This window comes from Echiichthys vipera, assembly GCF_963691815.1.
Source record: "Echiichthys vipera genome assembly, chromosome: 15".
In the NCBI taxonomy this organism is placed as follows: domain Eukaryota; kingdom Metazoa; phylum Chordata; class Actinopteri; order Perciformes; family Trachinidae; genus Echiichthys; species Echiichthys vipera.
Genome location: NC_139840.1, coordinates 11,845,275 through 11,853,199, shown reverse-complemented (window position 1 = coordinate 11,853,199; position 7,925 = coordinate 11,845,275).

The following is a 7,925-nucleotide window of genomic DNA, read 5'->3' as shown; positions in this document are numbered from 1 at the left end:
CCTGTTTACATTCAGTTTATTCATTTTGCAGTTATCCTACTATACACTTGTCTACCACACATTTATATTTATTTTCATTATATTATTATAGTATCCCTATATTCTGCACTCATTTTCGTCTTAATTATTTTCTTTATCTCTTTGCATGTTTTTCTTTGTAAATATGTACTAAGTAGTGAGCCACATGACATTAGCAACTTAAATCTTGCTGAGTGAGCTAACACAAAGCTGTATAACTCTGGGAATCCCCTCTCCCAAACCCCGTCCACATTTAGAGGAGAGCATCAAGGCCCCCCCCCCCCCCCATAGCTGATCGTGTGACTCGTCTTTCCTCAGGTGGCGGTAGCAGGGATACTTCCCCTTTGTCAGGGACTTTAGCTGGAGCTCAATGCAGTGATGAAGGATGGGCTTTGGGGGGCGGGCATGCATTCAATCCACACCCTTTTGTTTTATTGCACAGTGTCTTTTGAGGCCAAAGAAAATGCTGGGTTTACTCATTATCTCCATTCTAAATGGGCTATTTAAGACCAGCCACGTCAAAGTCAGGGGCTTGGATATAAATCACACTGACAGCTCTTTTCCCCCAGTTGAACTTGTGCCTATGCTGGCATATAATTCATCACTGAAAAGAGATTTCACTTTTGTCACACCTGATAACTACAGTTGATTTAAAATATCTCTATTATCACTCAATATTTATATATATGATATAATATGTATAACATAATATCATCCGAAGCACTGCTTGAGACTCACCGATGTCTTACCACGTGTGGTCTAAATCAGCAATAGCCAGACAGATTTCACAGTCAAACTCAAGCCCAATGTTTAGACAAATGTGGCTGATTGAGAGAAATGACTGCAAGAAAGCCCCGTAAGACTAATGGAGGCCCTTATTGGCTCGCATGGTGGTTTATAGCAGCCATCTCACTGACTGTGCCCTAATATAACCATTGGAGAGGAGGTGAGAAGAGCTGCACAAGGCTTGATTAAAACAACTGTTGACTGTGTCTGTGGTAATGAACTGGAACACCAGTCACACAGCTCAGCGAAGCAAGAAACCCGGGCCAGTAAAGGGAAATGTTGATACTATGAGAATTTAGGACATCAGGAATGTAAACAGTGTTTATTCTAATCACTAATTGCTATTATATAGGTTATAGGTTTAGATATTTTCTCTTGAAGTTCACACAAAATCCCAATTTCTAGATAATGATATGTTTATGCTATTCTCTCTATTATCTCATGATGAGGGGAAATATTGGTACTAAAGAGAGGCCTAAAATGCTTTGTCACTGCAAATGGTGAGTGCATCGTCCCTGCTATCAAGTAGATGTGAGTTTACTCAGACCTACTATTTACTTGACACATTCTTGCTGACTTTACTTGGCATTATTAGTCGGCAGGAAAACAGAAGCCTCTTACACATCAGACTGACAGTCGGCGATCGGTCAGTGTAGTGCCTCTGGGGGGTGTCGTCCTAGTTTTTGCAATGTGTCCCGCACCGTTGGCACTAGTTGGCCCTTGCCAGCGGCTTTTCAGCTGAAAAAAAAAATGAGCCGAAGTGAGCAAAGTAAACAAACGACTAAAATCGAGAGGATGTGAGATCAAAAACAAAACTATTCTATCAGTTAAGATTTTTTTTTATTCATTATGCTCTGTAGCAGAAGAAGGTTCATAGTTGTTTGTGTTATTGTTGGCTAATATGTGTTAAATATCATTTGTTCTTTCAACATCGAGGTGTGTTGTTTATGTGCTAAATGGCTAACTTAGCATCTTGAGCCATCCTGTCGGTCTTCTGGTTTCCCTCTTTGACTGATGAATACAGACTACCACCACCTGCTGGTATCGTGCGTTATTTCCTCTTGCAGGCGCAGAATGTACAGTATATAATAGTCGGCTGTCGGCTGTGGTCTTTGCGGAGTGTTCAAGTGCAACTTTTTGGCCTTGTCGCAGCTAGTTCTTTCACATCAGACTTTGCAAACAGATGCGCATATGTTGAAAACCTGCCTAGGCTGACTTTTTTTATACCACAATGTTGATCAGGAATCAATAAGGGACTTAATAAAGAATCAACCCCGATAAGAATAATCGGTACCGGCATTGGTATCAATAAAATCGTAGCAATTCCCATCCCTATTCCCGAATCTCATCTGTCCAATTAGACATTATCGTTGGCGTCTTTGTGTGTTTGTTTTCTTACAGTTTCGCACAAGCCACATGATGGAAACGTCACCAACGCGCCCACTCCCCCTCTGGGACGATGACCTGCTTTATTTACACACAGGCTCAATTGGAGATTACACAGACTTTGTACGAGGGAGCTGGCAGGGTAAAGTCAGTTTAATGTCCCCGGTTGCGTTCTCACATACAGCTCCTCCGGGTAATGTCTAAGTTCAGGGTTGCACTGCATGTGTGAAAGGGGCTGTAGACTTGGGAATCTGACAGCTGGTCGTGTTTACCACTCAAAGTTAGGAGACACTCTAGTGTGTTACAGAATTTCAGAGTGTTTGAATAGAAAAAGATGGAACATTTAAAATGTAAAAGTTGATATTGGATTGTAATTCTTCAATATAGAGTCATTCTATTCTAAAATAAATAAATAAAAACCACTGAAGGACGGAAATTTCATTGTACAGTTGTTGTGCAATGACAATGAAAACATATTCTATTCTATTCTAAATGTTACATACTGTATGTGGACACAAGGCAAGAGTGATTTGATTAGTCTCATATTTAATTTGTGACATTTTGCTCCGATGTAGGCGTGTATGTTTTAGCAGCGATGTGACGAATACCTTGCTGCACTTACATACAATGTGATCACTCTCGAGCCACTTAGTAATTTCCTGGAAATGAGCCCCCTCTCTCTTTAGCAACATCATGATAAGTTACTAGCCCTAATAACAAATGACATAGAATCCCTAACATCTGCCAGCGCCTGTTGATTTGTGGTGCATTTCCGTTTATTTATTTTGACCAGATGAGCCCCTGGTATTTATAGCGGGAGTAAAAGCCCAGTGTGAGGTCAATCCCGAGCAAGGCTATGAAGACAAAATGCTCAGGCTGACCTGACATTCTTGTTCCCATTTTGCTGGGAACAGATACTCCTGTCTCCTGAATTGGCCCCCAATAAAAGTGTGTGTGTGTGTGTGTGTGTGTGTGTGTGTGTGTGTGTGTGTGTGTGTGTGTGTGTGTGTGTGTGTGTGTGTGTGTGCCAGCGAAAGTTTAATTTAAAGATCCATCCCATCCCTCTTTCCGGGAAAATGAAAAACTTCCACCTGACGCAGTGTCGGTGTTTGGCGTGCTGGGGGTCACGCGTGGCAGGGGCGCCGTGGCTGTGCGACGGAGGGGGAAATGCAGTATCTTCCTCCCCCCACAGCTCTGCGGGCCTCCAAGAGCATCTGTCCCCACAGGGGGTCAGCAGGGCCAAGATGAATGAGCCCCCGGTGGATTCCCTCCCTCCTTGGCAAATGGCACAGGACAGAGGAGGGCATAGGGGACTAGGGGGAGGGGTCTGTGTGTGTGTGTTTGTTTGCATGTGAGTGAGTAAGAGAGAGAGAGGGAGTTGCTGTACTGAGGGAAAGAGTGGGAATCCCATTTCTCTCTAGTATCATGACAAAGGTGACTTGGGACATACCAGAGAAGAGTGAAACTCCATATGCTGTCTGGATATTAGCAAATTCTTTCCACAAGGATTTACGATCTGAAATGGACTACATCTGAAAAAAACAAACTGCCTTCACATTTTGGATTTACTACATTTGATTGGGATTTTAAGTGTCGGTCCACTGGTCGAGTATGGAAGGTAAAGGAGGAGCTTCTTTTTTTTTTTAAGTGCTTGTTGCATGTCACGTGTGGCCCTGATGTAGCATTAATGAGATGGGCTTTTAGCACCTAATTTAGAGAACACGAGATATGTTTGTCTTTTTTTTCCCTCTCCCCTAATTTCTCACCCCATCCCCCTTTCACTCATCTCTGACGGGCAGTGTCTTTTCACTACAGCTTTTCTAATGTTAACAGTATGCTGAGCTCTTTCACACATTTCAGCTATTGAGATGAACCTTAAACGTTAACGCATCTCAATGAGGCGAAAACCATTTCAATATTAGATCAAATTTTCTTAATCCTTATGTTTATTTTCATGACTGAGGTGAAAAGAAATTGAAATAAATCCTGAATAGCTGATTTTTAGTTGACCTGTATTTAGTAGCTATTTTAAGCAATAGCCAAGTGTCATGTTGAACTTTTATGGACAATATCCACATCTTCCTACTTCTATTTCTCAGATATTTACATGGGAAGTAAAAAAACAAAACAGGAATTCTTCACATTAATTCCGAAATGTGCTTTGACTTGAAGGATCTGCTGAGTCAGATTCAAACCAGGTCAAGAGGGGAAGTGAATTTGATCCTATCTCCTTCTCTTTCGCTCCCTCTACTGTAAACACTGTAATGTAATTATGCATTTAAGGGACTAACAAAAGAAGGAGAGAAAGAAAACACAGGGTTAGAAGTAATAGCAACTCAAGTGGATATAATTCAAAATCAGAAAAGAGGACGTTCTGAGGTTTCATTTACATTTGACTTACGCTCAAACTGTGAGCGTTTGCTCTGAACAAAGCATACCGATTGTAGAAGATTCAAAGTATATGAACATTCACAATGAAATTATTTTATTTTATTTACTAATGTGTGTGCATTTTATTTTTAATGTTCATACCTAGATTTAACATTGGTTGTGGAATCTATCTATCAATCAAACAATATTTGATTACTTCTTTCCATTCTTAAATAATTACACTTAAAAAAAAAAGACATGATGTACAGAGAAAATGCTGCATAATTTTTGATTACAGTCTTCAATCTAAAATATAAGCAGTAATACCAGAACAGATGACTGTTGAAGCAGCTTCATGGTTACATTGCATTTCTAGTGTTTCAACAAAGTGAATGGAACAATTTAAAAATACTCAAATTAGATATGTCTTATAACAATCTCAGCAAAGTAGGCTACTTTCTGCTACTTTATGTATGCATTTTTGCACTCTCCTTATTACACATATGCATATGACTGTATGATTTACATATGCTGGGTGTGTGTGCACATGCAGTCGCACTTGCCTAACAAAGTGTATGTTAGAAATGTGTGTGTTTTACCATTGCCTTCAATCCAGTCTGGCTTTAAATAACAAACTAAGCCAGCCTGTCAGTCTAAACATTCCCCCAAATGTCATTACTGGAAAAACAGAACCTTTTTAAAGCACCTCGGGCTGGGCTTGTGTCAGTGTCTACATTTACAGCTCCTTCATCTCCATCTCGGGAGCCATCTGCGTCTCCTTCTGTGTTGTCTACCCTTCACGACTAGATAAGCATCAAAATATTTCAAGACTGCTGCAATTAGAAGAGTATGAGGCCTTTGGGAAACACCCAATGGAGGGTAAAGCTTGAACGTATGTAATAGAGCATTTCACATGATTGGTGCTCCATTGAATTCTGAAATAATTTCCTTCTGTCCTAAGCTAAAGCCTCAGTAAGCGATTCAGTTGCCCAGAAGTTAAATATGCACAGGTCTCTTTCTGACATATTGACATTTTAACTTGTTACCTTGATAAGCTGTATCAAGCTGGCTAATCATTCACAAAATAAGTTACACTGGGTTTGGTATATGCAAGTTGACCCAGCTTATTTACACTTGCTTTTCAAAAGGACTTGTACCCCAGACCAACATCCCTGACCCTCTTGCAGAATCGCAGCATGAAGTAATGCAGTCATTGTTGTGAAGGAAACTTTGCTGATGTTATATCAGAGGCTGGGTATCTAAACAATACTTTGTCAAAGGGTCAAAGTATCTGGTAAATCCATTCTGAGTAGGGTGACTATGTCTGTAGTGAGAGCAGCTACCAACTAAAACAACCAATTGTGTTTTATGAAAATAGCCCCAGGGCTGCGGTGTCACATAACACCTCATAATAGTGAGTACATATGTCATTGTTGGAGTGGCCATAAGTGCACCCATTCATTTTGTGAGTGGGTGTGTTCTTTGGGCCGTGGTGACCTGTAGTAGCAGACTACCTGAAGCATACGTTGTTTCAGAAAGTTAAGTGTTTTTTGGGCTTTCCATACGATGGTGCATTACCTCAACATTGTTGTTAATAAATATATTTTTATTTAATTACTACAGAATTACTTTTTCTTACAATATTATTCTTTTTCTTATTATTATTTCAGCTGTCTGTCAAAGTTTGGTAAGAAAAAAAAATCCAATAAAAAAAAAACCTTGAGATATACTGCGGCAATCTGTTGTTTTACATCATGTTTCAGGAGTATCATTTTATCTCAATGAAGTGGATTTATTAAAAATTCCTGTATAAAGTAGAATTTGACCGTTTGGGGTTTTTTTTTCCCCTAAAACTGTGTGTTGTTTGTTAATTTTTCAAATAAATACATTGAGATTAACATAGTCCTTCAATATATAATACTGGTTACGTAGGGAAAACCTAACCCCAGTTAGTTTTCCACAGTGTAGCTTTACACTTTTGAATTTGTGTTTCATTGTATAATTAACACTAACATGTATCTCCCTGCTCTCTCCCAGGTCTCAAAGCACTGAATGAAAAGTCTTCGCTGAAAAGTTTCCGCTGAGTCGTAGTGATCCAGCATGTAGCAGAAGTAAACAAGTCCCTCCACGCCTGGGAACAATCTGACAACGTAAGTCACCTTGTTTTTAATGCTCTGCTCAAATTAATTTCAGTGTCTGTGTTCTCATATTTTCTCTGTCTTGATCCACTCAAATTCCACTTAGCGAAGATTACATTATCTCACTTTGACCTGGGGTCACATTCATGCAATCTGTCAATGCCACCCAGGGAATGGCCTTGACTGACCATCTGACCGCCTGAGAGGCCGTTTTTAAGTCGCCACTCTGTCACATGAAGACCCCTTTCTAAGCCATTAGTCTTTGAACATTGAACTGCTTTTCCCCAGCAGTCCACTCATTATGTTTGATCATCCATCAAGCAGACTGCAGCCGCTGACTCACCTGAAATACCCCTGTCACTACAGCTGACCTGAGTCACGCCCCAGAAACATCCGTTAGGCAACCTCTGCAACAGTCATGCTTTGCTTTAAGTTGCGCAGGTGATAAAAGGTCATTCTCTGTGTTCACCTCCGGCCTGCACGAGGTTAATGACAAATCTGTCCGCTGAGGCTTGAGGGTCAGACAGCCAAAGAGGCCTCCGGAGCCTCCTTTTGAGTTCACAATCGAACAGGCAGCGGCTGCTTAAAAATGCCCTCAGGCACATTTCTTTTTTTCTTTACCCCCCTCTGCTTTTGTCTTTCAGGGCAGGCACCTCCCTCCATCAGTTAAGCAAGAAATACTGTAGCTTCATTCTGTTAAGCTGCTTATCTCTTTGACAGCACAGTCAGGCACTGTTAATCTTGTCTTTTGTCTGTGTTGGACTCAGATTCCTCCCCAGGAAGGTTGTTAGGTAAACACAGGGTCTGGAACCTGTCCAGGCGTGGGCAAAATGAGACCTGAGAGGAGAAAGGCAGCTCCAACTTGATTCCAACCCTATTGACAAAATAGAAAGGTTCAGGGTTTCTGTGTAGCCAAAAGACAGTGTGTATTTAGTACATACGGATGTACATTTTTACCTACATTCTGACATTTTATATATTTGTGTGCTTTTATATCATATTGTTAATCAGCTAAATTGCTACATTTCTAATTCAGCCTCTGTGCAGCTTTGACCATAACCAAATGAATACTGCTTTTAAAAGCCTCTTCATTGCAACATATGCAAACAAACATTTGCAATCCAAGGTGAATGTTTTGAAAAACCTTTGTGAAAGGCCAGCTTAGTTAAATTTTGACTGAACTCTGAGCTCAAGTTGAGGTCACTTACAACGACTAACTATCGAGAA